This window comes from Lemur catta, chromosome 11, assembly GCF_020740605.2.
Source record: "Lemur catta isolate mLemCat1 chromosome 11, mLemCat1.pri, whole genome shotgun sequence".
In the NCBI taxonomy this organism is placed as follows: Eukaryota; Metazoa; Chordata; class Mammalia; order Primates; family Lemuridae; genus Lemur; species Lemur catta.
The window spans coordinates 35,991,575-36,018,573 of NC_059138.1; the positions used below are offsets into that span (position 1 = coordinate 35,991,575).

Here is a 26,999-nt window from a genome sequence, read left to right on the forward strand (position 1 = left end):
TGATGCAAATATTCCAAAATCTGAAAAACAACTTTCTCTATTCACCTTTATCCTTACCATCATAATCATTCTGTAAAACTTTCAACAACATTGCTCTTTCCTTTATTGTCCTCACTTCCCTAAACTCCATTCCTGAACTCTCATATTTTTGCCTTTTCTATTCCTACATCAGAAAAACAAGCTGGAGAAATCACAGTTGGACAGACCTGATTATAAATTCATGACCACAAACCTCAGATAGGCCTAGCAATGTTACTGTATTTCTCTAGTAAGTTCATAATTTCACTCAAATTCTTCCTCACAGTCCTCCCTTCCTCTCCAGCCCCTCACTTCTGCTTGCCCAAGCTGAGGATCTCATCACATGCATCATTGAGAAAATCAAAATAATCATAAATACCCCTTGCTATGAACTGAATTGTGTTTCCCCCAAATTTATACATTAAACCCTGACCCCCAATATGACTATTTGGATATGAGGGCCTTTAAGGAAACGTAGCTGAAGTTCAGTGAGGTTATAAGGGTGGGTCCCTGATATGAAAAGATTGTCTTTATAAGAAATACCAGAGAGATGCTCTCTCCACCATGTGAGGACACAGCAAGAAGGTGGCCATCTGCAAGCCAGGAAGAGAGCTCCCACCAGCACCCGACCATGCTGGCACCCTGATCTCAGACGTCTGGCCTCCAGAACTGTGAGAAAGTAAGTTTCTGTTGTTTAAGCTACCCAGTCTATGGCATTTTGTAATGGCAGCCTATGCTGACTAAAACATCCCTATAATCGAAAACAATGAAATATTATACTATAGTTATAATGATCTGCATGCATCAAAATGAATACCAAAACAATATGCAAAAAGGTAAGTTGCCAAAAGTTTGATAGGATACTACTAAAAATCCTAAAATGCAAAAATAATGTTATGTTGCTTATATATACATGTATATATATTCCTGTGTAGTTTAAAAGCACACTGACTTCATGATAATGATTACCTCTGGAGAGGCAAGAAGGAGTTGTGGTGGAGAGATTTTATGTTTCATTTATTAAAAAAGAAAAGGGAGTTGAATAAGGTTAAAATGTTAATATCTAAACTAAATGGTAGGTACTTTATAAAATGTTCCAAAGCTAAAAACAAAAAACTACATATTTTAGTTAAAATGACAGAATGATGTGTTAGCCTTTTTATGAAGTTAAGGTCATCTGTGCTTACACTTCATTCTAATAGTTTGTTATGATTGTAGTTTTCTGTTTTAAGACCATTTGAGAGAAAGAGGTGGGTAGAGGGAGATTACAGTGAAAAAGTCGATTCAAAATCAGTAAACATATTTGAAGTTAGTCACTGTGACAGAATAATGCTCCCTTACCAAGGATTTCCACAACCAGATCTACAGAACCTATGAATGTTACCTTACATGGCAAAAGGTACTCTGCAGATGTAATTAAGTTTACAAACCTTGAGATGGGAAAATTATCCTAGATGATGTGGGTGTGCCCCATCTAATCACATCAGTCCTTAAAAATGGAGAATCTTTTCCAGATGGAGTCAGAGAGATGCCATGTGAGGACTCAACCCACCTTGCTAACTTTGAAGATGAAGGAAGGAGGCCACAAGCCTAGGAGCACAGCAGCCTCTAGAAGCTGGAAACAGGTCTCAGTTTATAGCTAATAAAAAAATGATGACCTCAGTCTTACAACCACAAGGAGCTGAACTTTGTCAACATTCTGAATAAGCAGGAAACATTCTCCCCTAGAGCCTCTAGAAAGGAACACAGTTTTTCCCATACTTTAATTTTAGGCTAGTAAGACCCTTACCCAGCTTCTAACCTACAAAACAATAAGATAATAAGCTTGTGTTGTTTTAAGCTACTAAGCTTGTAGTAATTGCTAAGGGCAGCAATATGAAAGTAATACAAGTACTTAATCTGTTTGAAATTCAGCTATTATTCCTCTCAAGTTTCTTCCTCCAACATGTTGAAAGAGTACATTCTACATTTGCCTGTTGCTTAATTCGCCAAACATTCAGCTTTCTCGCTGAAACACAACTAATGCTTTATTCAGAGGTAATATTTCATATCATACATGTAAAAGTGTTTTGCAAACTAAAAGGCTATAGAAATGTCAACTATTAACATTATTATTTGATTTCTCTTTCTAATGACTAAAAACCAGAAATTATTTTTAGATTTCTAGATTCATTCGTTAAGGCCTAATGTATGCAGAATACAAGATTTATTGTTGCCATCATCAGAATGAAAAAAAGGGTAGCCATTTCGAAGTTTGCTTCTGTGGAAACCATAATCGTGATGCATGTAAGGCAATTGGCTGTTGAAATTCAATTCTTGTCACCTGAGATAAAATACGCTACAGATTTGCTCCTAAAACTATGCATTCTAAAATTGAAAGATTTCCTAGGCTATGGAGTAAGGAAGTCTTTAGAAATTTGTAAACCTAAAAATCACAATGAATATTCCTCAAAATCTGTATGGAAGAAAGTAAGGGTAGATGAGAAGGATGAAAGGGAGAAAGACGGCATGAAGGGAGAGTGGGAGGAGAAAGAGTGGATGACTGGCTAGATAGGTGCATGGATAGATGGATGTATAGATACAGGGAATTTACAGTTCACTCTAACAACTGCTTTCCTAGGCAGTAGCCAGAGTTCAAGGCTGTGAAGGAGAAATCGGGTGAGGATTCTTCTACAGTCCCTCAGCCTCCAAGAGTATAACAGGAAATCCTTCCTGTGAACTGAAATTCTGGATTCCTCACCCCCATCTCAGTAAATAAGAGATCTTTATTACTGAAGGACCCTCATCAGATACAGGATGTCAAGAACCAAGTCAGTGTTTGAATCTGCCCATCACCAACTCCACATTTTTGGCAATAGAAAAGGTAATACTATGGAATGTTCTCCCCTTACGTAGATTGTTTCCACCAGCAGATGAATTCATTCTCATTACTGCCATGGCACATGACTGAAGCAACTCTGTTAGTGTTGGAGAGGATTTGGGTTAGGGCTCTTTTGGTTCCAAGGAACAGAAATTCAATCCAGCTCAAGAAAGGGCATAGGGAAGATCAGAATTGAAAGGCTCGAACAAGTGTCTCACAGGAATCCAAAGCAGGAGTTGCAGCACAGTTGTGCCCCATGGAGACTTCCTCATAGCGACTGCCCCCTGAATGACATCTGTTCCATTCTTTCCCCCAGCCAAACCCTATAATCTCAGTTTACAAACAGAACCGTAGGTTTTCTCTACATCATGAACCTTCAGCTTTGAGTCTCACTATTATTGGGTCATTAAATATGAAATGCCTGATTTTGAATCAAAACTGTAGTTTATTATATGTCAAACAAGAAGCAGTACAATTAATCAAAGTATGCACCTAAACTATTCACACAGTTTTGCCATCTTAACAGTAGCTTGTTTATGCCAGCAGCAAAGGAACCTGGAGAGCGAGTAGCAATGAAATCACAAAAGTTGTTTTCCACAGCTTGTTGAGAATTGAATATTTTTCCTTGCAAGAAGTGGTCCAAAGTTTAGAAATGGTAGTCAGTGCAAGGTCTGGTGAATACGGTGGATGGCAGAGTTTCCAAGTCCAGCCTCTGTAGTTTGAGCAGTGTTGTTTGTGCAACATGTGGTCAAGCATTGTCTTGCAAGAGGATTGGCCTGTCTCTATTGACCAATCTCAGCTGCTGCATCACATGCATCCTCATTATTTTATCCAACTGGTTGCAGTACACATCTGCTGTAATGGATTGACCAGGTTTCATGAAGCTGTAGTGGATAATACCAGCGCTGGATGACCAGACACCATTAGCTTTTTCTGATGAATGTTTCATTTTTGACTGTGTTTCGGCACTTCATCCTTATCCAACTGTTGTGCTGCATGCTTGTGATTGTCAAAAAGAATCTGTTTTTCATCACATGTAATAATACAGTATTAATAGAGATGGTTTACCTTTATGTTGTGACAGCAAAGAAAGGCAAACTTCAAGAGGATGTCTCTTCTGGCACTCATTTAATTCGTGTGGAATCCATCTATCCAGCTTCTTTACCTTGATGATTTGTTTCAAATGGTCCAATATTATTGGATTAGTAATGTCAAACCTTGCTGTAATTCAAGCATAGGTTGAGATGGATTTGCTTCCACTAGAGCTTTCAGTTCATTATTATCCACCTTGGTCTCAGGTCACCCACATAGCTCATTTTCAAGGTTAAAATCACCAGAATGGAACTTCTCAAACTATTGACTGTATGTGTTCATTAGTCACATCCTTCCCAAATACTTCATTAATATTTTGAGCTGTCTGCACTGCATTGGTTCCGTGACAGAACTCATACCTGAAAATAACACAAATTTTTGACTTATCCATGGTTTCACAAAAATTGCTTTACAAAAAAAAGTGAAAGATAATCATAAACCAAAATGTGCATTTGAAAGACTGAGGATGTACCATCACAATAAAAATAAGTGTCAAAGTGAAATGTCAGAGATATCAACTATCAAACTTAATACATAAGGAAATCAGACATTTCATATTTAATAACCTTAATACAGTCATTCAGTTTTTCAATTCCAAATTCCCAAGAAAGGAATCCAATTGACCCAGCTTGTATTTTTAAGCCAGTGGGACTCCATAAAACCTATGAATTGGTGTCCTTTGAATCAAGTCTCATAAGCTGCAATTGCATCTGGTAAATAGGGTAGGGAAGAGTCACATGGTACAGAACAGAGCCCATATAACTTAGTAAAGCTTTGAGAAGGAGCAATTTCCCTTTGAAAAAGAGGCTGTAGGTGGGCAGGCAGGTAACTGACTTCTTTAGTTTTATGCAGCAGTGAAATGTGAACTACGTGAGAATGACATTTTGTGTACCATTCTTCCCTTTGCAAGCAAGTTCTAGTTTCACGCCTTTCTTTGAGCTTGTAACAGCCCACTAAACCACTTCCCTATTTCCAGAGAAAGTGAAGAACCAGGCAGTACTGGAAAGGATAACATATAATCTTACAAGAATGAGAGTGGGTTTAAAGCTAATATGAACTGAAACTAGATAGTTTTAATTTAAAGCTATTCTCTTCCCCAATTTTGAAATAAAAACCTGAGGATATTAATATGAAACTATACATATTTAATATTTTAATGAAGCTCTAAAATAGTAATCTCACTTCATTTACAATCTATTTCAGAGAAACCTTAAGGACAAAGAATAATGCATCACTAGTTATCAACACATCAGTAGCTCTGTTCTAAGGTTCCAAGGTTCAGGTTTTTAATAGTGTCTCTGTGGCATATATACAGTTATGCAATGTTTAATTAAATATGGTAACCCCTTGTTCTGTCTCACTTGAGAATTTATTCACTAATTCTGTCTCTCCATAAATCCTATGCCTTCTAGATAATAGGAAAAAACATTTTCTTGTATTTTCCTGCTAGAAAGAAGTCATCTTCTATTCCTTTTCAGACTCCCATTCTGTTTTTGACTCCCTTTACCTCCCTGGACCCTTACACCAAAGGCCTCCAGGCAACTCTGAATCCCAGAGCCTTTGGCAGTGATGGTGAGTCTCTCTCACGTATCTGTGTTATTACTTTTATTAAATAGTGTTAGCTTTTCCATCCACGACTGTGTATATCTGTGTTTTTTCCCCTCTTCAAGCATTGTGATAAAGCATTACTTTTTTTTTCAGCATTGTATACATTTCAAAAGGACTTGATTTCATACATTCAGGTAATGGTAACATGATGAATATTTCACTGTAGAAACTGGAACTGACAAATTCTTAAATATATGAAAGGTATTTTCAATGTTCTTACAGATGTCTTTTAAACTAGCTACTTAAATTTTTATCTTAAATCATTTAACATAAATGAGCAAAATATCTTATGTTGGGTGAAGTCTTAGCATGTTATTACCTTTACTTTTTGATAAAATATCATATTACCTAAAAGGATAAACATATTAAAATTACTTTTTATTCCCTGATATAAAGCTGTATCAGTAAACACATATTTAGATATTTCAGTATATTTGAAAAGATTGCATTATTTAATATTTAAGAGAAAGTATATGATAAAAAATTAGAAAAAAATTACCTAAAACTACCTACAAGTGGCCCTTAAAAGGGCAGGAAATTTTTATTGATAAATGAAGTGGATTTTTCAAAATGTGCTGTGTTAAGAATGACATGGGTTTTGCCCTTAAAAGGGCATTTTTTACTTAACTATGATTATTTTCATTTTAGGCATTAAAATTTATGCTGTTTTGCCTTTGAAAGATGTTAAAAATCTGTTGTTTCTAAATAATTGATAAGTTTGAACATTTTTAATGGTCACTAATTAGTTTATGGGTTCTCTAACCTAGGTAGACATGCTTTAGCAGTGCGAATGCTAGCATTATATATACCAACAATCAAATAGAATGTATAATGAAAAATTTTAAATGATAAATGACTGTATATGTGGATTAGAGGTGAAAATAAGGCCTGGAAGATTTATGGAGTAAAAATGAAATGGGATTTGATCATGTATCAAAACTGAAGTATTCAGTACAATTTATTCTTTTTAAAATCTTTCTATTTCTCTTGACAGATACAGCTAAAGGCTAAAAAGAAAATCTTGAGAGGGAGGACATATACCAGGAACAGACTCTAGTAGCCAAAAATGAGAAGATTAGGTATGGGAATAAGGAGAAAAAATTGATTTCTGTGAACCACAAATGAAAAAGTGACACTACAGAGAAATATAAGAGACTATACAGATGGATGGATGATGGAGATAAATGAGGCTTATTTAAAAATCTAAATATAATATTACACAGAAATTGCTTTCCAGAGTCATTTCTTTCTTTTCAGAATACTAATGTAAAAAAGTTGACATATCCAAGTATTAATTTCCATAATATTTTTGACAGTGTTTCTAATCTAATTTCTCTGGATAGAGATTGGCTTGGCATTGCCTAGTGCTCACTAAGTTTAACTAAGAGAGAAAAACAAAAAATATTGTACATTGAGAATTCCAGCTGGATCCAGCTAAGTCACTCTGCAACAATGATTCTCAGTACTCACTGTGCATTAAAATTACCTGTGAAGTTTTAAAAATTTTCCTTGCCTGAGCTCCACTCTCAGAGAATCTGATTCAATTGGTCTGGCATAAGGCCTGGTCAATCTATATTTGAAGAGTTTCCTAGGTGATTCTAATGTACAACAAAAGTTGAGAATTATTGCACTATGGTGAAGCTTATGGACAAGACTTGCCCATGGATACAGAGTTTCTCATCACCTTTTAAATGTTCTGCCCACTGGCAGTCAAAAGACAACTGAGGAGAACAATTAATAATAAAGATAATGCCTGTCTTAGTCCATTTGTGCTGCTATACCAAAACACCTGAGACTGGCTAATTTATAAAAAAACAAATTTGTTTCTCTGGAGGCTAGGAAGTCCAAGATTAAGGCACTGGCATCTGATGAGGACCTTCTTGCTATGTCCTCACATGATGGAAGAGCAATAGAGGACAAACATTGTGTCCTCACATGCCAGAAGAGTAAAAGAGAGAGAACCCATTGTTGTAAGCCCTTTACATAGCAGCATTAATCCATTCATGATGGCAGAGCTCTCACAACCTAAGCACCTTCAAAAAGGCCCCACTTCCCAACACCGTTGCATTGCAGATTAAGTTTCTAACACATGAATTCTGGTGGACACATTTAGAACATAGCAGTGACCAAAATAAATAAATAGAAAATAGCAACTTGGAGGAAACAGAGATTGTGTAGGCAGAAGAAAATTTATGGGAAAGAACCAAATTGTTATTAATGTTCTTACTGAGCAGAGACTATATTACATCCCTGAAAACAAAAAAGTGATGCCTTTTGGAGAAGGAATATTATGAAAACAAAAAGAGTTCTAGTAATTTAAGATGTGATATTATAAATGAAAAGTTCATACAGTTAGAAGATTAAAGTTAAAGGAATCTCCCAAAAAGTAGAGCCAAAAGACCAAGAGATGGAAAATAAGAAGCCCAAATAAGACAACTCCAGTATTATAAGCTGAAATATGTCCCCTCAAAATTCATATGTTTAAGCCCCTACCCCCAGTACCTTAGATTGTGACTGTATTTGGAGTTAGGGCCTTTAAAGAGATGATTAAGTTACAGCGAGCCCATTAGGGTGGGTAGGCTCTATGCTATCTCACTGGTGTACTTATTAGAAGAGAAAATTTGGACACACAAAGAGACACCAAGGATGTGAGAGCATCCTGGAAAGAGCATGTGAGGACAAAGAAAGAAGACAGCCTCCGCAAGATAGGAAGAGAGATCTCAGGAGAAACCACACCTGCCAACACCTTGATCTTGGATTTCTAGCTCCAGAACTGTGAGAAATACATTTCTGTTGTTTAAGCCACCTAATCTGTCATATTTTGTTATGGCAGCCCTAGAAATCTAATACATCCAGGAGTCTCAATATCCAACTCTCTAAAGAGAATAGAAAAGAAAATGGAACAAAGAAAATAGTAAAAGAAATAATGCAAGAAATTTTTCAGGAATTGAACATGTATTTCCAGATGGAATGACCCATTATGTGCTGAGAACCATAGGTACTTGCCATGGCACATTATTTTTAAAAATCAGAACTTTAGACATGGAAATTTTACAAACTTTCAGCAAGAAGAATAAAGTCACAAAGGGTCAAGAATAGAATGGCTTCAGCCTTTTTAATAGCTACACTGGAAGAAGACAAGAGATCAATAATCTGAAAATTCTGAAGGAAAAGATTTTTAAGGCAGAATTCTATATGGTCAAGGTCTCAAAAATTGCCTCCTCTGTATCCTTCCTAAGGAAGCTGTTGGAACATGTATCCCAGGGAAATAAGGCCATAAAAGAAAATCAAAGAATTGTTTATCTTCTGTAATGATTTCCTAGATGATAGTTTATCCTCAAACATATCAGTTTAAAATAGGAAAAAGGAAATTCAAATCAAGAAAGAAGCAAAAGGAATCCCAAGTTGATAGTGGAGGAAGGTCCCAACGCAACAGCAGGATACAGGCCTAGAGAGCCACCAGCCCAAATGGGAGTAGGTCAGAAGACTCAGAGTTCTTCAAGATTAAAATTGATAGATTAACTAATGTCTTGAACATCTTGTGAGGAAACTCACTTATCTGGAGTAGAATTTAGGGTTGAATTAATGATAAGCACAGAGAAAACTATGAAAGAATCCAGACAAATGTTGACATCAAATATGCATGAAAGGTCAAACCATCATATCTTAGTACATAATTGCATTTATGTAGTCAAAATAATGTAAATACAACATAATCATTTACATAATTATATTGGGAAGATGGAGGGTAACATGGGAGGGATATATGTGTATGTGCATGTGTTTGTGATGAGACCAGGAGCAAGGCATGGGATGACAAGGTAATTAAAAAGAGCAAAATCCTCATTGACCATAGTGGAATGTCAAAAGATAGTGCCTAAATGCAAAACTTTAAACATAGCAAATTAAGCATGTTATTTTGAGATAATATAGGTAAATACACAAAGAATCTACATATATCATTGGAAGGGGTTGACTCTGGGAAGCAGGAAATGGAAGACTGCATTTTTTTGTAATAAGGCTTATAGAATTTTTTTTTAAGAGACATGATCTTGCTTTGTTTCCCAGCCTGAAGTGCAGTGGGGCAATCATAGCTCACTGCAGCCTTGAACTCCTGGGCTCAAGCAGTCCTCTTGCCTCACCCTCCTGAGTATCTAGGACTATAGTCTCACACCACCACACCCAGCTAATTTTTTTATCTTTTGTAGTGACAGGATTTTGTGGTATTGCCCAGGCTGGTCTTGAATCCTGGCCTCAAGTGATCATCCTGCCTTGGCCTCCCAAAGTTCTGGGATTACAAGCATGAGCCACCAAACACAGCCAGCACACTGACTTTTTAAGCATATGTGTAAGGGCAATGGACTCACTCCTATTCATCTTTCAGGACTGACCTCTTCATTATTTTATTTAGAAAGCCCTCCTTTGCACTTCCGGATGCCCTGCATATTTAGTCTATTAGCTCCCTTTATTTAATCTTATTATAATTCCTATCATCTCTGTCATTATTGCTTCCTTGTTTTCATATCCACAAACTAAATTTTTATGAATTTTTTAGCTTCATTGCCTAAGAATTCCTAGTATAAAACAGAGTTCCATAAATATTTTTCAGGTGAACAGCAGCACCTACTAAACCATATTTCAGGAACTGTTTTGCTGGGTCTAATTCTGGCTCCACATTGAGACAGTCAGCATATAAATTAACCAATTTGCAGCTTCATGAGTGTATCATTGTCCCATTTTTCAGGCAACGCTGTTAAATTATTAACCTGTATTATAGTGTAAATACTGCTATTTTAAATCTCTCCTGCCAGGTTATAACCAGTACCTAGTAAAGGTGAAGTAGCATTCCCTCCAGGGATGAGTACTGGACTATGGGAGACCTCCAAGGATCATTGAATCCCCTAAAATTTAATGCAAAATTTTGTGTGCATAGACATTTTTTGGGTGTGATGAGAAAACAGCATCACTTCTGTGGTATTACTGCCAACAATAAGTAATCTTAATCTAATCATGAAACAAAACTAAACAGAGGGCCAGACTACAAAAAAATTACTTTGCATCAAATTTCTGGAAGACAAGGAAAGACTGATAAGCTATTCTAGAGTGAAAGAAACTAAAGACAAATGACAGTTAAATGAGATCTGAGGATTAGATGGTAGTCGTGAATCAACGTTAATTTTCTGATTTTGAAGGTTGTATTATGGTTATGTAGTAAAATGTCCTTATTTGTAAGAAATTCACACTATAATATTAGAAAGGCATCAGGTCAGCTTATCCCCAAATGGTTGAGGAAAAAGAAGGTATTTGTATTCTATGAGAATTTTTTTCTATAAGCTTGAAATTATTTCAAAATAAAAAAACAACCACCACCAATTTTCTCACATTAGTAATTCTAATTCAATGATTCTCATGAACACTTCTCTCTCCTTGGCTTCTATTGGATGCCAGGTATTCACCCTTCTAGGCAGAGTGGATGGAAGATCTTAACTTGCTTTCTTTCCTCTGGTTGTTTTTTTTTTCCAATATAGGTTTTGACCATCATAAATCATACAATAGAGAAATATTTCATGACACTATCCAAAGTTCAGAAGAATAAAACTTTTTGAGAGCTAATCCAAGGCAAGGGAAGACCTAAGTAAGGTAACTGACTTATTTCTGATACACTCAGTCTTTTCAAAATTTCAAAATTCGGAAAGTTTCCTGGACCTCTGTATTAAAGGCATTCAAATGTTGTGCTCATGGGAAAGCATTAAAACAAACAAAAGGAATAGATCACCTAAATCCTAGTGCTCTACAAAAACAACTGTATACTCTAAAAATTACCTCATAAGAATCTACTTAATTCAGGTTCAAAAATTAGTTGCAGCAAACCATTATTGAAATAAAGTTACTAAAGTATATAAATGTAAACTAAGTAGATATGCCAGAAAATATTTGCTTTCAGAATTATCTATACTTATATAGCTAAAGAGATATATTTTAATAATGATCTTCTCAGCCAGCCTGTCACAAGAAAAAAAAGAGTTATTATGAAATGTTCCTTTTAGTTAAGGGGAGAAAAGCTGAGACTCAAATGCAGAGTTCCGAAAAATCTAAAAGACTATTATTATAACTTTCTTTCCTTGTGGATAAATTAAGCTGAAAACAAGTGGTAGCTCTGAAAAGCAAATACAATTTGCCTCTCTAGGCTGCCATCTAGTGTTAAAATAAAGAATATATTAGCCTTTTTCCTTTTTTTCTTTTGTAAAGTTATATTTAGAGTATGGCAGTATTTTCAGTATGGCAGAAGTTAGAAGCTACTACTACGACTAAGTGAATTTTAGAATTTTCAATATTTGTGGCTTTTTTCTGAGATTTGCTCAGGAAACAATCACTGTTAAAATATACCATCTGGAATCACTATATAATATTCTTTCTAACACACTAACAAATATAAATATTAAACCACTAAATTTATTTGAACCTCAATCTTTATACCTATAGCTATATCATCTATTTATATGTACCTATATCTAGATCTATATATAGTCTATCTATATCATCTCTATTGCCAGAAGCTATAGCCTGGCCTTGTTTTACAGCTTTCTTTAAAGAGAGGTCTTTCAAACAATTCAAAATGAAGTGAAAAATATTATAAGTCAAGGGTTTATTAGAGATTTTTACATTTTTATTTTCTCTCTCCCACAGCAGCTAGCTGTGTCCACCACACTGAGAGAACCCTCCTGCGTGGATCATTATTGTTTGATATTATAGCAGTGGCATCCATAACAATGTTCTTCCCCCTCTGACTACATAGTAATTCTGTTCAGCTGTGTTGCTGCCTTTTTTTGGGATATGCCATATTAATACTAGATCAGGCAGGTATGGTGCAAGCAGATGTGTTTTCTGTTAACATTCTTTTTAAAATTTTTTTTACAGTTTTGACATTTTCCTGGATCTGGGTTCTAGAAGCAGTGACTTAGTATTACCAAACAAGGTCTGTTGTAACCTAAATTTCTCCAAGCTTAACCAAACTGTGGCTGTAAAGTCAGTCCTTTTTTCATTCATTTTTTCATTATTTATTTAACAAATATTCAGTAAGTATCTAGTAAATGAAAGGCACAATTACAAGCCCTAAATATGCATCAGCGAACAAAACAAACTAAAACCAATGACTCCATCTGCTTATGAAGGATCTCTATAGCCCTGTAAACTTCTTACTCAACCCTGTTATGCATTTTGAAATTCCCAAATTGGTGTCAGACATGCACTCCCATGGTTTGTGAGTGGTTATTGGCCAAGCATGGTCTGTGGATCTTCACAGAGAATGGGCCTCTGCCTTGTATGTCAATGCAGTAATTATGCTTGTGCTCCTAAGGAGTTATAAAATTTAATGGGACAGAGTTCTCACATACTTTAGTGACAGTCTTCTCTCTCAAGACATAAGGTGGAGACAAACTTCTGTTCAATTATCAGTCTTTACATAGAGGGCTACCCCTCACCCCAGTCTTGTTTAGGCTTTGTTACAGCACCTAATTTAGAGTGCTTGGGCTCCTTCTTCACTTGGGTTGCACTGTCTCCCAGGAATTGCAAATGGAATTCTCTCAGTCTACTTATTTGGCCAGTTCACCAGACATGCTCTGGCCACAAAGTGAGTTCTCACTCATGGCCTCCTCAGCCCCCAAACATATACTCTTCCAAGAAAGTGACTTGCTATTATCCTTCACCATGTATGCCCCAACCTACCTGAACCCCCAACAGTGGACACTCAGCCCAAATTGAAATATTCCAAGAAAGGATTCACTGGCTTTAACAGATTGCCAAAGGAGTTCATAAACCAAAAAAATTATGAACCCCTTGTTTGATCACATGGTGTTGTGAAATGTGATTCCAGAGCACCACCCTTGACATTATGAATTAGAATTTCCAGGAGCAGGGTCTGGGAATCCATACTTTTAGAAGGCTGCAGGTGATTCTTTGCATCTGACAAACAGTAACCCAAGGGCTACCACATCATTTTTATTCTGTATTTTAAAAATACTGCTTCTGTTGCTTGGTGCCACTGTTATTAAGTTGACTTAATTCTTGTGTTATTTTTCTTATTTTATAATACATATTTTTAATTAACTTTGTTAAAACTCCAAAGACTTAGTAAGAAATTCAACTATACTTAGTCACTTTTCTCTGCTAATACTTATTCTTGTTTCTTAAACTGCAAAATATTAAAACAATTTAACATAAAATGGCTCAATTTTAGTACAAAAAAATTCATAATACCATCTATATTCTAGAAACATAAAATTCAGTAGAAAAACAAGAAAAATTAAGAATTAAAAAATTAAAATATATATTATATATTTATATAATATAATGTTTATATATTGTATAATATTTTATATATTTTATATTATATTGGTTGAATTAACTAGGTATGTGCAAATGGAGAGGTCATTTAATCTCATCAGATCTCATTAAAATATTTAAGTCATTTGTTAAAAGAGATTTAAACCAGATGATTCTTAGGATCACTGCTGAGTCTAAATGATAATATGGTCCTAAATATCATTAATAGACAACAGAGAACCAGTGAGACTTAAGAAGTTACTAAGTCATAATAGTTATATTTGAATATTAGTAAAAAAAGTTATGCAACAGAGTGAAATTCAAAATGAAGTAAATATAGTCATCAGATCTTAAAATAATTATTCTGGTCTTTCTTGAATGCTATGAATATATTACTAATGTCATTCTCACCTTCAAAATGAAGTTTAGGAAAACTTTTAAGTTCCATAATGTTGGGAAATACAACATGCATGTTGTTAAATTTCTAGTTCTTTCTTTCATTCTTTGATTACAATTAATGTGTGCATTTAATAAGTAGAAAGTTAGAGTTCCCTAATTAAGATGAACTTCCAGTTCTAAGGAAAAAGTTCAGAATATCACTTCCTATGACCGAAGTTAACAAAATCAATACATCATACAGATTAATTATTGAAAGTTAAGTTTTCCTAGAAGTAACTTTCTACCGCATAATTATAAAGATCTCACTGGTGAAAACAAAGAGCTCTTTATTTATCTCTTTATGTCCTTAGGAAGGAATCAAGACAGAAGTTAATCAATGTGAAATTACCTGTAATTGTAGTTTTGAGATTATAATTTGTTAGAAAAATATGTTAAAATAAATAAAGGTGAAAATGTAATGAACAAAAAGGCAAAAAAGAGTAAAGTTTAAAAAAAAGGAGAGTGACATTTCTAAATAGTTATACAAGAGTGAGATAGAGGGGAAGATTGAGATAAAGAATTGAAAGAGAGAGAAAGAGACACTTAAATATGGAAAAGTATATTTAAAACAAGAATATTTCATTAAAAATATTTAGACCGATGACAGGCTAAGCAAGCAAACACATATTCAGTCCAATGTTTCAATGTAAGTTCCAAACACCCCAGAAATACATGGTTTCAGAAACATAATAGTTAGGAAGATCAGCTATGTAAATTGTGACATCTAACCCACAGTTACACTTGATCTGCAAGAATTAAGAAATCATGAAACGTTGTCAAGACAGTCATAAAAACACAGAAAAACTTTGATAGACTTCTTGTGAAAAAACCTACTACCACTATTTCCAAGTTTTCTGTGAACGCTCTCTCACTTTGCTATGCCAGCGTCTCTTCCCCAGGTACTTTGATTTTTTTAATTAAAAAGATGATGTGCTAAATAGCAAATATCAATAAAAAGCCACCTACCTCCCAATGTAAACAAGTATTTTGGCATTTTGGTTAATCAAAATTTCTTATGAATCTGACTAGAGTGAGTCTGTTTCCCAAAAGTCTGATCATACCTGGTAAACTGTAAAAGTAGTTTCTGAATATACATATTTGAAGTCTATGTATAGCAACCACAGGAAGCCCACTCCAAAACAACTTGCCAGTCTTATGCATCACAATATTATTAGTTGGAAGGGATGTGTAGAAGCAACCAGGCTTTATGTCTAGTCTAGTTATACAAGGGTTGTTTTGGAATTAATGGGAATTAGTTGAGTTTACACAAAGTCCCAATCTCCCCAAAATTTTGTTTTTTAATCAAGCATTAGAACTATACCAAGTTCTAAAGTCTGATTGGATGTCCCTTGAGAAATGATTCAATCTCTACCATATTTATTTATCAGTAATAAATATTATTTAATTAGGATGCTTAAAAAGAGGTTTTAAGATATCTATATAAATATCATAAATCTAATTATCTTGAGTTCTTTAAATTTAAGACATGTTATATGTATGTGTGTGTATATATCTATATATCTCAATTTTCTACTGGGCATAAAGTGAAGCCAAAAATTTTAGTGGAGATTAAAAAAATCTATAAAGTATAGTGTATATATATAGTATACATATACTATACTGTTACACCTATATATTAATAGTACTACTGGTCTTTTGTTAGTTGGAAAAGCAGTTTCTTAAAATAGAGAAAATAGTATAAAATATACCTGTTTCAAATTTTTAAATTTTGAACATACTTGAAAGGTTATTTTCTAAGGAGGTTGGAGTCAGGTTTTACTTCTTTATTTCTCTTGCTATTTATGTAACAAATTAATCATGAAGTTAAAATTATTTCTGCAATATGGAAGGAGGAGAAAGAAGACAAGGAGGGAAAGGAAGGTAACATCACCTCCTATGGTTTCCTTGGGCACACTTAGTGTTACTGAACATTAATTAATGTTATGGAATATTATCAGGATCACATGCTCTGTTCTCTTCATTCACATCACATCCTTGGGACTATTTTACTTTACAGATTTTTTTTTCTACAATCTGATTAACTCAAAACCATTCCTTTGACCTACAGTGGCTGGGATACTAGCTAGCAAAGCATCTCCTTCCCTTATGCTGCTATATTCGTGGCATTGCATGTGCATTTGGCTGAAAAAATAGGGAAGCTTTTCCATTAGGACTTCCTGGGTGAAATAAGATGCTATCTTGGCTCACACATTGTGATTCCCTAGAATTGTTTCACTCTCTGTTCTTTGGGGTTTGTAAAGGGCATCACAGTTTCTGAACATTTCAATTCTGTTTGTGCTTATTTTGGCTACTCTGAAGTCTGTGACTCATATACCTGGGCATTAACTAATTTTCCTGGAGAGAACTCATTTTCTGTTCCTTTTAAACAGGTCTTTTCCTCTTCTCAAGATGTTCAAGGTGTTTTTGTTTGTGTGTTTCATTTAATCTGAAGTCACTGCCAGCTTCCTTCAGGGTCCCATTCTTCAATAAATCACTTATGGCCTCCTTCCAGAGCAGTCCTCCTGCCTGGCCCTCTCTGTGGTACTTTCTCCTCTTACAGCCACATTACATCTATAACTTGAATATTCAAAATAGAACGAAAAGGTTTAATTTATCTTTCACGTGAATTATATACCACCATAAATCATCAAAAAGATCAAATTTCTAGTTCAGCCATTCAAGGTACTTTGTGATTTAGCTCTTTATACATTTCCAGCTTTATCTATTATTCCATTCAAGCCTTTGGCTTTTATCCCATTCTCAGGAAAGGCCATGTATAGTTCTTACTTTTATGCCTTTTTTTTCTATTGTTCTTGTATTAAATATGTTTTCTCACTTATTTTATATCCTGCACATCCTTCCATTTGGAAATAATTAAGTTTTATGGCTTGTCAGCAGCTCTCCTCAATTAGGGTAGCCTAATTAAATAAAATGTAATGCCCAGTTAAATTTGAGTTTCAGATAAATAAGATAAAATTTTTTATTAATAGTATAAATATTTCCCATATAATATTTATATTGTTAGAGCTGGCGACCTTATCTCTAACCTCCTTTTGGAATCCATCACTGTCTCCTCTGAATTCTTCCCAGAACGTTGTTGGTTTTTTGGTTATATAACATATTTCATCCTTCCTTGTTTTATAGTGAATGTAGAGATCTGCCTCTTCTATAAGACTCTTTGGAGGCAGGCACTGTACCTACCTCACTGTTCTGCCCATAATTGGTGCCCATAAATGCCATTTCTTTTGAATTGAATTTAGCATCCTACTATGTTGATTCAGGCTAGACTCTTACTTCAAACAATATCTCTGGAAATGTTATGAACTTCTTTTCAGCTGTATTAATTTGGTATTGGTATGCCAATAATACTAGCTAAATTTATTGAGTATATCCTGTGTGTTGTACGGTTCACAAGAGCTAGGATTACATCTGCTTTATTAACTGGTATGTATTCAGATTATTGACTGGTGTATATTTAGAGACTACCACAGTAATCAGGTCATAAAATGTTTACAATAAGTATTTTAATAAATACTAGGCATTTTACATGTATTATTTCATTTAAGCCTTCATAAAACTTTTTAAGATGGGCATATTGTGCCTATTTTTTTAGATGAGAAAAGTAAGACTCAGAGAGGTTACAAGTCTTGCTAACTATTTTTGGGGGAGTGACAAAACATAGCTCTGGTTCGTATGAGTCTGAAGTCATACTTGAGTGATTTTATGATACAATATAAGCAAGTATTGCTGCCTTTAGAAAACAGAAATTCTATCTCAAACTGGATCCAAATGTCTTTGAAAAGGTCCTTATAAATAAAATACATTTTTCAACTGTTGGAACTGAGACTTAAAAGTTGAGTATTTTGCTCAAGTAAGTGGCAAAGCTAGAACTGGAATCTAAGTTTGCCTGATTTTAAAGCACATGCTCTTCATAGGCACCGTAATTCCCAAACATCGTTAGTCCCTGACAAACCTTTGAGCTCTCAGGAACTCTAAAAGGCATTAAAGGAAAAGTGCTACTTGCTCTGTTGTATCTAAGCACTGGTTCATTCATACATTCCAACCAGTGTTCAGCTGCTGGCTATGTTGCCCAGCCTTCTTGTTTTTCTTCCTTGCATTTTTCTCCTTCTGTGAAAAACTTTTCTTCCAAGACAAATACTGTGGTTCTATGGGAGATGCTGTTTTCTTGAAAGACACAACACGCTGGGGTGCTGTTGAGGAGTTTGGTGTAGCTTGACCATGCTGACCAGTCATAGTACCTCATTCTCTGGCCATAGATCATAAATCGAATTAGACTATTGGATTGGGATGTTGAAAGATTTTACTAATGAGGAAAGGGAGGCTTGCAGAAGTTATTTGCCCACAGTATTACAACTAGTAAATGGTGAGGCTAGGACTCCAACCCTGTCTTAACTCTGAAGTTAAGCAATGCAAACATTAATATTTGCCTATAAGAAAACTGACAATAAAATTGAATATTGGGGCATTTTTAGTTTTTTTTTTCTGAATTTTTAACTAGATGAGATGTTCTGTGAATAAGTAAGGCAGAGAATAACCTACAAAAGTATTAGGTAAAAGGTAAAGTGTAACTTAGATTCAAAAGCAAGTTAGAGAAAATACGTCCTTAAGATTTTGTGTTGTTACTCTTGTGCCAAAACCTGAGATATAACTTACCTATTAATAAAACCATTCTTTCTTCACCTAGAAAATTACCTCATATATCTGGTTTATTTCCCACTGGTTTAGTTTCTCTGGGGATTTCCCAGCAGGAAGTTGGATAAACTGGTCTCAGACCTGATAGAGAGGTCTGGACTGCAGATATAGACAGACAAACTCATTAAGGCAATTTTTAAGGTGAATAAAGAATGATTTTTATTAAGAGGTTAAACAGGGAAACAACACAATATAACAACAACATGGCTCCTCATCTCCTTCAAATCTTGCCCTCTTACGATGCCAAAAGAAATCTACTTAAAACTTAAATTCGACCATATTACTTTTTTGCATTAAAATCTGATTTTGATCACCTAGAAGATCAAGTAAAGCTCAGTTTTAGGTCTTATCCAGCCCTTATATCACATTTCCAGTACCAGAAGCATGGAACAGAGAGTTCCCTTCATACATCATGGCGAGTAATCAATAACTATGTTGTTTCTTACCTCATTGCCTTTGATCACAATGTCCCTTCTCTCTGTAAAGCTCTCTCCTTTTTTTTTTTTTTTCCACCTCCACTACTGCCATGTGCTTTGCTAACAATATCTTTTATGACTTGGCTCAGAAGTCCTTTGTCCCAGTAAGTCTTTCCTGACACCACAGGCTGGGATAGGTATCCCTGCTTTGAACTCTGAAAATACCCAGTGCATGTCTCCATTAGTGCTCTTTCCACATTGTATAATTACCTAAGCTTAGACTTTGAGTTCCATGAAGGCTCTTCAGTTTTTTTACTTTCAGCAAATAGCTTGGTGCCAAGCATGTAGCCAACCACTCAATGGTTGAATGAGTAAATCTAATTTGTTCAATATATGTTCATCAAATAGTTACTGAGTACCTACTAAATGCAAAGCCTCAGTGCTAAGGATCAAAACAGATAAAATCCTTGCCTTCATGTCTTCAAACTATAAAAAGACAATTATATTAATTTTCTATTGCTGTTGAAACAAAATACTATAAATTTAGTGGCTTAAAACAACTCAAATTTATTATGTCATAGTTCTGTTGGTCAGAAGTCCATGTAAGGTGGCCAGTTCCTCTGCTGCAGGTCTCACAAGGCTGAAATCAAGTGTCAGCAGACCTGGGTTTTCATCTGGTGGCTTTGTAGAAGAATGTATTTTTAAGGTTATTTAGCGTGTTGGCAGAATTCAATTCCATGCAGCTTTAGGGATGACATCTCTATTTCCTGACTGGCTGTCAGCCAGGACTGTCTCTTGGCTCCTAAGACCACCTGCATTCTTTGTCAAATTGCTCCCCAGCTCCCATCTTAAATCTCTCTGACTTTCTTCCTGTCAGATCTCTACTGCTTCTAAGGGCTCATGTGATTAGACTGGACCTACAAGGATAATCCAGGATAATTTTCCTTTCTTAAAATCTGTAACCTTAACTACATCCACAAGAAGTCACTTTTGCCATGTAACATAACATATTCACAGGTTCCAAGATTAGGACATAAACATTTTTTAGGAGGCCATCATTTTGCCTACCATGGTGACTATTCTTAAAGAATTAATTTTTGGCATATCCCTCACTCGGTTGATTTGAAGAAATATCTTACACCAATATGGCTAAATTTATTTTGGCTACATTACATTTTGTTTGAGCAATAGACTAGAAGTCCTTTGAAGAAGTTATTATGAACTAGACCTTAATATAAAGGAGTGACTATGGATATAGAAGAGGGAAAGATCTAAAATACATGAGGAAATCAGTAGTAAACCTTATAAATGGAATGAGCACAGCAAGTAAATGATATAGGGGCAATGTGGATCTCTCCTTTACCTAGCTGCAGAAGAATATAGGGTTGAACAATTACTCTATTTAACATTATTTCCTGAAGGCATTAGTCTGGTATTAATACACAAGATTATCTATTTTGCACATTGCTGAATTTATTTTGTTTGAAAGTAAATGAAATTCTCTTTTCCCTCAAAACTTTGCCCAACACTGAAAGAATCATAAGTGCATTTTATTTTCCATTTTTAACTTATCAAACTAGTAATCTAAATAAAATTAAAATCAATTCAATAATACAGAATTTTAGAGAGTCTGCTATTTTTGGGGTATTATGCTAGAACTAGAAGATACAAATATAGTTACATTACACTTCCTGCCTGTAGGAAACTTGCAGGGATATAAACAAATAAATTATAATACTGTACAGCAAGGGCAATAAGAGAAGCAAGGACAGGTGGAAGGAATGATTTAATCTATGAAGTAGTGAGGTAAGATTTTCCTGGTTGAAGGACTAATAAATCTTTAAAGGACAGGGTGGAAAGGAAGCTGAGCCACCAGCATGAGCAAAGGCACTAAGTATGAAAAGGCATAGGGTGTTTGGGGAAATACAGGTATGACTAGAGGGTAAAGAGTGAGCAGCAAGCAGTCAAAGTAAGGTAGGACCGTAGGCAGGGTCAAAGCCTATCATGCCATACAGTTTGTTCCATGGAGATGAAGTGCTAGCGAAAGCTTTTTAATCAGAGAAAACACATGATTGGACGTGCATTTTCAAAAGATTACTGTGGCTGCAAAGAAGAGACTGATTGGGTCAGAGGTTAGTTACACTGGAAAACCAGTTTAGATGAATTGAGGGGGGAGGATGAAAGCCTAAACGAAAGCAGTTGAAATGAGAATGCAGAGCAGAGGGAAGATTCAACAGATTCTGCAGTAAGACTTGTCAGACCTTATGATGAATTAAAGGTATGGTGATGGACAAGAGAGGGAGAAGGGCAAGTAAGGAGAAGGAAGAATGAGAGTTTCTTGAAAATTTCTGACATGGGAGGGAAATCTGGATATTTGATAACATCTGACTAAACTAGAGAATAAAGGAACACGAGGGGAGAAGGTATGGTGAGACTCTCTCCTCTACCAAACTTTAGTTAGCGTGAGCCCCTTTCTCAACTAGCGCTGGTCCTTAGGCCCCTGTTTTAGGCCAGCTGACTCCAGTTGCAGCAAGAATCCAGCTAAGTCAGTTTAGAGAGAATATCCCAACCTTTGATAACTGATCACCCCCACCTATTTTCAACAAGAATCTTAAGTCAGTTTAGCAAGAACATCCCCTACCGTGAGGTCACCTCTTAGTGATTTTCCATGCACTGACCCCTCATTCTGTCTGTTGGCTATAAATCCTAGATTTCTTTGTTGTATTAGAACTTGAAGCTGATCTCTCTGCCCTATGGCAATAGCCTTGATGCCTATTTTGATAGTCCTGAATAGTCTTCCTTGTCATTTGAACAAGTGTCAGAATAATTTTTTCTTTAACAAAAGAGAGAAATATCCCTCAAGAACTAAATTTACTTCCATACTCCTCTAAGGTTTTATTTGTGCATATATCTTTTAACTGTCGTTTAGCTAAATAACATGTCTGGCTTATGCATTGTTGGTATTATGATGGACCGAATTCAGTTTACCTGTGTCCCAACAGCCTAACAAGCTGGCTTCTCTCCTTAATTTTTTTATTTTTTATTTTTTTGAGACACAGTCTGGCTCTGTTGCCTGGGCTACAGTGCCATGGCGTCAGCCTAAGTCACAGCAACCTCAAACTCCTGGGCTTAAGTGATCCTTCTCCCTCAGCCTCCTGAGTAGCTGGAACTACAGGCCTGCGCCACCACACCCAGCTAATTTTTCTATTTTTAGTAGAGACAGGGTCTCACTCTTGCTCAGGCTGGTCTTGAACTCCTGGGCTCAACCTGTCCTCCTGCCTCAGCCTCCCAGAGTGCTAAGATTACAGGCCTGAGTCACCGCATCCAGCCCCCTCCTTAATTTTTTAAAAATACTACAATCAGTCTAACATTCAGTACGTGCGGCAGTTCAGACCATTTCCTTCCTTAAGGACTTTACAATAATCTTACAGGGGACTAAAGCATTTACACCGGTAAGAAAGTGAGCCATAGAGTGGAGTCTAACAGTCTTGTTAACATTTTGAGGTTGAAAACTAGTTTTCCACGTTCTATCCTGACTTCAACTTAATTGCAAGGTCACTTCAAGAGAGTAAGGGCTGTTGCAATAACCCAAATTCGCTATTGTAGCATGAAAGGAATGGCATGGCTGTATCCTAATAAAACTATTTTTTAATGGACAGACACTGAAATACGAACGTCATATAATTGTCATTTGCCCCCAAACACGCATTTTTCTTCAAGCTTTGAAAAATGCGAAAACCATTCTTAACTCACAGCTGTACAAAAACATGCGGTGGGCTGTAGTTTGCCCACCTGGTACGGATAAAATGTCAGAATTCAACCATTTGTTCTAATTTACAGTAATATACATGAAAGCGCTTCTGAATGACATTTAGTCTGGGTGGCCATGCCCGGGAATGGATATCGAGGAGACGTCACCGTGAACGGTGACACCAGCGTGGTAGTGGGCGGGCCGTGCCGCTCACCACCCTCCAGGCGGCTGGTAACGCAGCCAGCAGCTCCGAGGACAGGGCCGTCACGGACGTGGAGACGGAGGCTCGGCTCTGCTGAAAGGGGATGGCAGCCTGCAAACAAGCAAGCCCCGAGCCTGCTCTGCGGTCTGGCCCACGGAGGAAACACGAGCTTCCCCGGCCCGGAGCTCAAGCCCCCGGGCTAGACCCTATCTAAACTCCACATTCCCAGCCACCCAGCCACGCGTCTCCGGGAGGCGGCAAGCAAGTGCACGCACGCACGCCACCCGCGGGCCCGCGGCCTCGCGCTCCGCCATGCTCTATTGCGCATGCCTGGGGAGGGGCGGAGCGGCGATTGACAGGGAGGCAGAGGCCAGAGGGAGGAGGAACCGCCCCCCAACAGGCGAGTAGACGCGAACGGGCCTGTGCGTCACTTCCGCTGGGGGCGGGACACGGTGGGCCGAGGGGGTGGCACCCCGGCTGCTGCGCGTCTGTTTGTGTTGGAAGCTCAGCTGATGCAGGCCGGCCCAGTGGACGTCAGTGCCGGGAAGGAGCCGGTCGCCGCTGCCGCCCAAGTGACTGCGGCCTGCATCCCGGTCAGTGGCCTTGAGGGAACGGGGGCGGGACGGTAGGAGGCCGGGTGTTCACTCCGGACACTTGTCCGGCCCTCTGGGCTTCCAGAATGAGAGGGTGGGGAGACGCCCGGCTTCGGGGGGTCCCAGGATCGCGGCTCCAAGAAGCCACCGGGTATGGAAGGAGCCCGCGGGTCCTGGGGCCCGTTGGTGTGCAGCGCCCTCCGCCTCCTGCGCACCCGCGGGTTTTGCGGGCCCAGAAGCGCAAACTGTTTGGGTTTCTCTGGTCCTGCCCGGCGCCTCCTGTCCCAACCCATGACTCCTCGCGCACTTTCCCGGAGTCTGTCCTGCCTTGCCCCGGGCTCTAGTGATCTCCAGCAGTTCACTGGTGACTCGCAAAACGGTTTGCCTGTTCTCCATCATTCTCGGCTGTTAGTGTGCACCTGGTGATTCTACTGCGTGATGTTTTTATGAGCGATTTCTTTTTAACCCTCCCACGTTTGATTCTATGCCTGACTGTTCTTGCTTAAGTGGATTTAGGTGTGTGCTTTTTAAAAGGTGAAGGTGTATGAATCATTGTGTTACAGTGCTTCCTATTCCTGTGTCATTTCTGTCATGCTGGGAGGAACCTGTTTTCCACGCCTAATTCGGTGATAACTTTAAAGAAAAGTGGCGACTCCTAGGAAAAACTTAGAAGAGATGTGACATAAGGGACTATCATAAAATACTGTTTAAAGTACTGTTTTTATTTCCAGTAATAGTTGTATACTAGTTCTGCAGTCCTAATTGTTGAGATTTCAAAAAAGACAAAAGTATGTTTCAGTGTATTGAGAAAATATTGTTAAACAGTGAAATATTAACAATTTTAAAATCTGAGGATTTTTAGAAAGTATATTACTGTGAACTGAGAGCTTATGCCTTGTATGAGCAGTTGTATGAAGCCCATTATAGCTATTTTAAATTGTTTATGCCGATTAGCTGTACTACCAATATAAGAACATATTTTTATTTAGTAATTTTTATTAATCAAACTTTTTCTTAATGTTGATCTTGTTTTTCTATTTCTAAATCAGATCTAAATTAAAATCTTGTATGCAATGCCCTTTTAATGAGTGTTGTTGAATGAAAGGGTCAGTTTCACTAGTTTGTGTGTTTACTTGTTTCAAGAACAGCTTGTACTTGGAATTTTTTCCTCAGTTAAGACAGAAGATTTGTGCTGAAGCTGCATATTGCTTCACTTGTGGAACAGGTACTTGTAAAAAGACCAAGAGTTAAAACTCTTAGCACTGGACACCTTCCTGTCCTGTCATTTCTTAGTTCTAATCTTTCTCTTCCATCCTCATGTATTTTATTCTGTTCATTATCCATTACTTTTGAACACTTTCTCCTATATTGGTTTCAGTGCCCTGACTTTTTGGGGGGAATCTTTTCTCCTATGCTTTTTCTGTTTCTTGGGAGATCTTCTCTTCCTCCTCCTAACCCTCTGGGTGAAAGTGAAGGCTCTACCTATGGTTCTCTCTAAACCAGAATTCTCATATTTGAAACCCAAAAAATACTTTAACAGGTCTGTGAATATCCTGAAATATCATAAAAAATATAGTGTGAATTTGCAAATAAACATTTTTCAAGGAAGAAGAGCTATCATCAGGTTTTAGGATCCCAAAATACTCAAGTATCATTATTGTAAACTATTCTTTGATAAATCTATCCTGTCTTATAGTTTTAGCTGCCACTGTGTTGGTAAGTCCACGTGTGAATCCAGTCTATGTACATTTCCATTTGTATGTCCCCCTGTTACTTCATCCTGTAAATCCAAAAGAAGATTCATTTTGTCTCTTATTAAATTGGCCTCTTCCCAGTTTTCTCATATTCACAAATGGTGTTCTTCATATGTTTCTGATTTAAAACATTACAGTTCTCTCAACATCTCTCTCTTTACCCTATTCTTAGCTGTCACCAAGTCCTGGGTTTGGTCGCTTTGTTTCTTTGTCCCTACTTTGAAAATGCTCAGAGTTGCCTTCTTCTCCATTCAAGTACTATTACTATAATTCAGATCCTTGTCACTTTTTTGTCTACATTATTGGAATAATTGACATCCTCTATAAATTCATTCTTTCCATCCTCAGCTGGGCCTCCACTTAACAGTTCCCTTAATTCCTCTAGTTAAAATTCTATTCCTTCCCTGGATACTTGGTCCAAGCCTCTCCATTTTTTTATATCCCCATTGTATTTATACACTACCTCTATTCTTCCTTGCTCTTTTCTCAGTAAATGATAGCACCCCTTACTTACTCTTCTTCCTATATTTTTGCATTCTAACTTTTGTTTTGGCTGAATTTACTCTCAAAACACTTATCTTGCATTTACTAGTGTTGTGATTTAAGAGCAATTAGATTAAGCTTTTTTTTTTCTATTTCTGCATATTATGGGGGTACAAATGTTTAGGTTATGTATGTTGTCCTTGTCCCCCCTCCTCCCCGTCAGAGCTTCAACCGTATCCATCCCCCAGATGGTGCTCATCACACAAATTAAGCTTTTTGATTTTGTTGATCATCTCTCCATTTCATAACTTTTGCTTAGCGGTTGTAGCTTCTGACAGGTATGTTAAAATCTCTCATGATCATGACATTGTCTAGTCTTCTTGTAATGGCTCCCATTTTTTGGCTTTATACACTGTATTTCAATGCCAAGTTGATAGATGTATTCATAATTAATCATATTGGAAAGAAGCAATGAAAACTCCTTACCATAGTCTAGGGCATTGTCCAGTTTTCTGCCTGAATCTTGGGCCCCATCTCTATCATTCTTCGTTTTCCTTACTTGCCACCTTGTCGTTTTTGCTGTTCTGAACATGCAAAGTGACATTTGTCTCCAAAGTGTTGATTGTATTTTTCCTAAGGAGTTCAGAAGTTCCACGTAGGGACCAAGGGAAAACTTCCCCCTCAGCCTCTGAAGTTTCACTGAAAATCAACTGACAAAAGGTAGATTAATAGAAGAAATGAAATACAGA

The 26,999-nt window shown here is 36.8% G+C and overlaps 1 protein-coding gene and 1 long non-coding RNA gene across 4 annotated transcripts in view; both read left to right on the plus strand.

The window, feature by feature from the left end:
• Positions 1-2,018: 2,018 nt before the first annotated feature.
• LOC123647705 lies at positions 2,019-6,793 on the plus strand. 3 transcript variants are annotated; one of them, XR_006738315.1, is made up of 4 exons: positions 2,019-2,881; positions 5,449-5,542; positions 5,672-5,712; positions 6,573-6,793. It is a non-coding gene; the product is annotated as an uncharacterized LOC123647705 (long non-coding RNA). The 3 variants fall into 3 exon arrangements; XR_006738316.1 differs by lacking the exon at positions 5,672-5,712; XR_006738314.1 differs by lacking the exon at positions 6,573-6,793 and having other exon boundaries at positions 5,672-6,260.
• Positions 6,794-23,997: 17,204 nt separating this feature from the next.
• Positions 23,998-26,999, plus strand: part of PNPLA8 (patatin like phospholipase domain containing 8) — a 39,256-nt gene continuing 36,254 nt past the window's right edge. The window contains exon 1 of the mRNA XM_045565397.1: positions 23,998-24,013. The gene's annotated coding sequence lies outside the window, so the exon portion shown is untranslated. The remainder of the gene's footprint in view (positions 24,014-26,999) is intronic.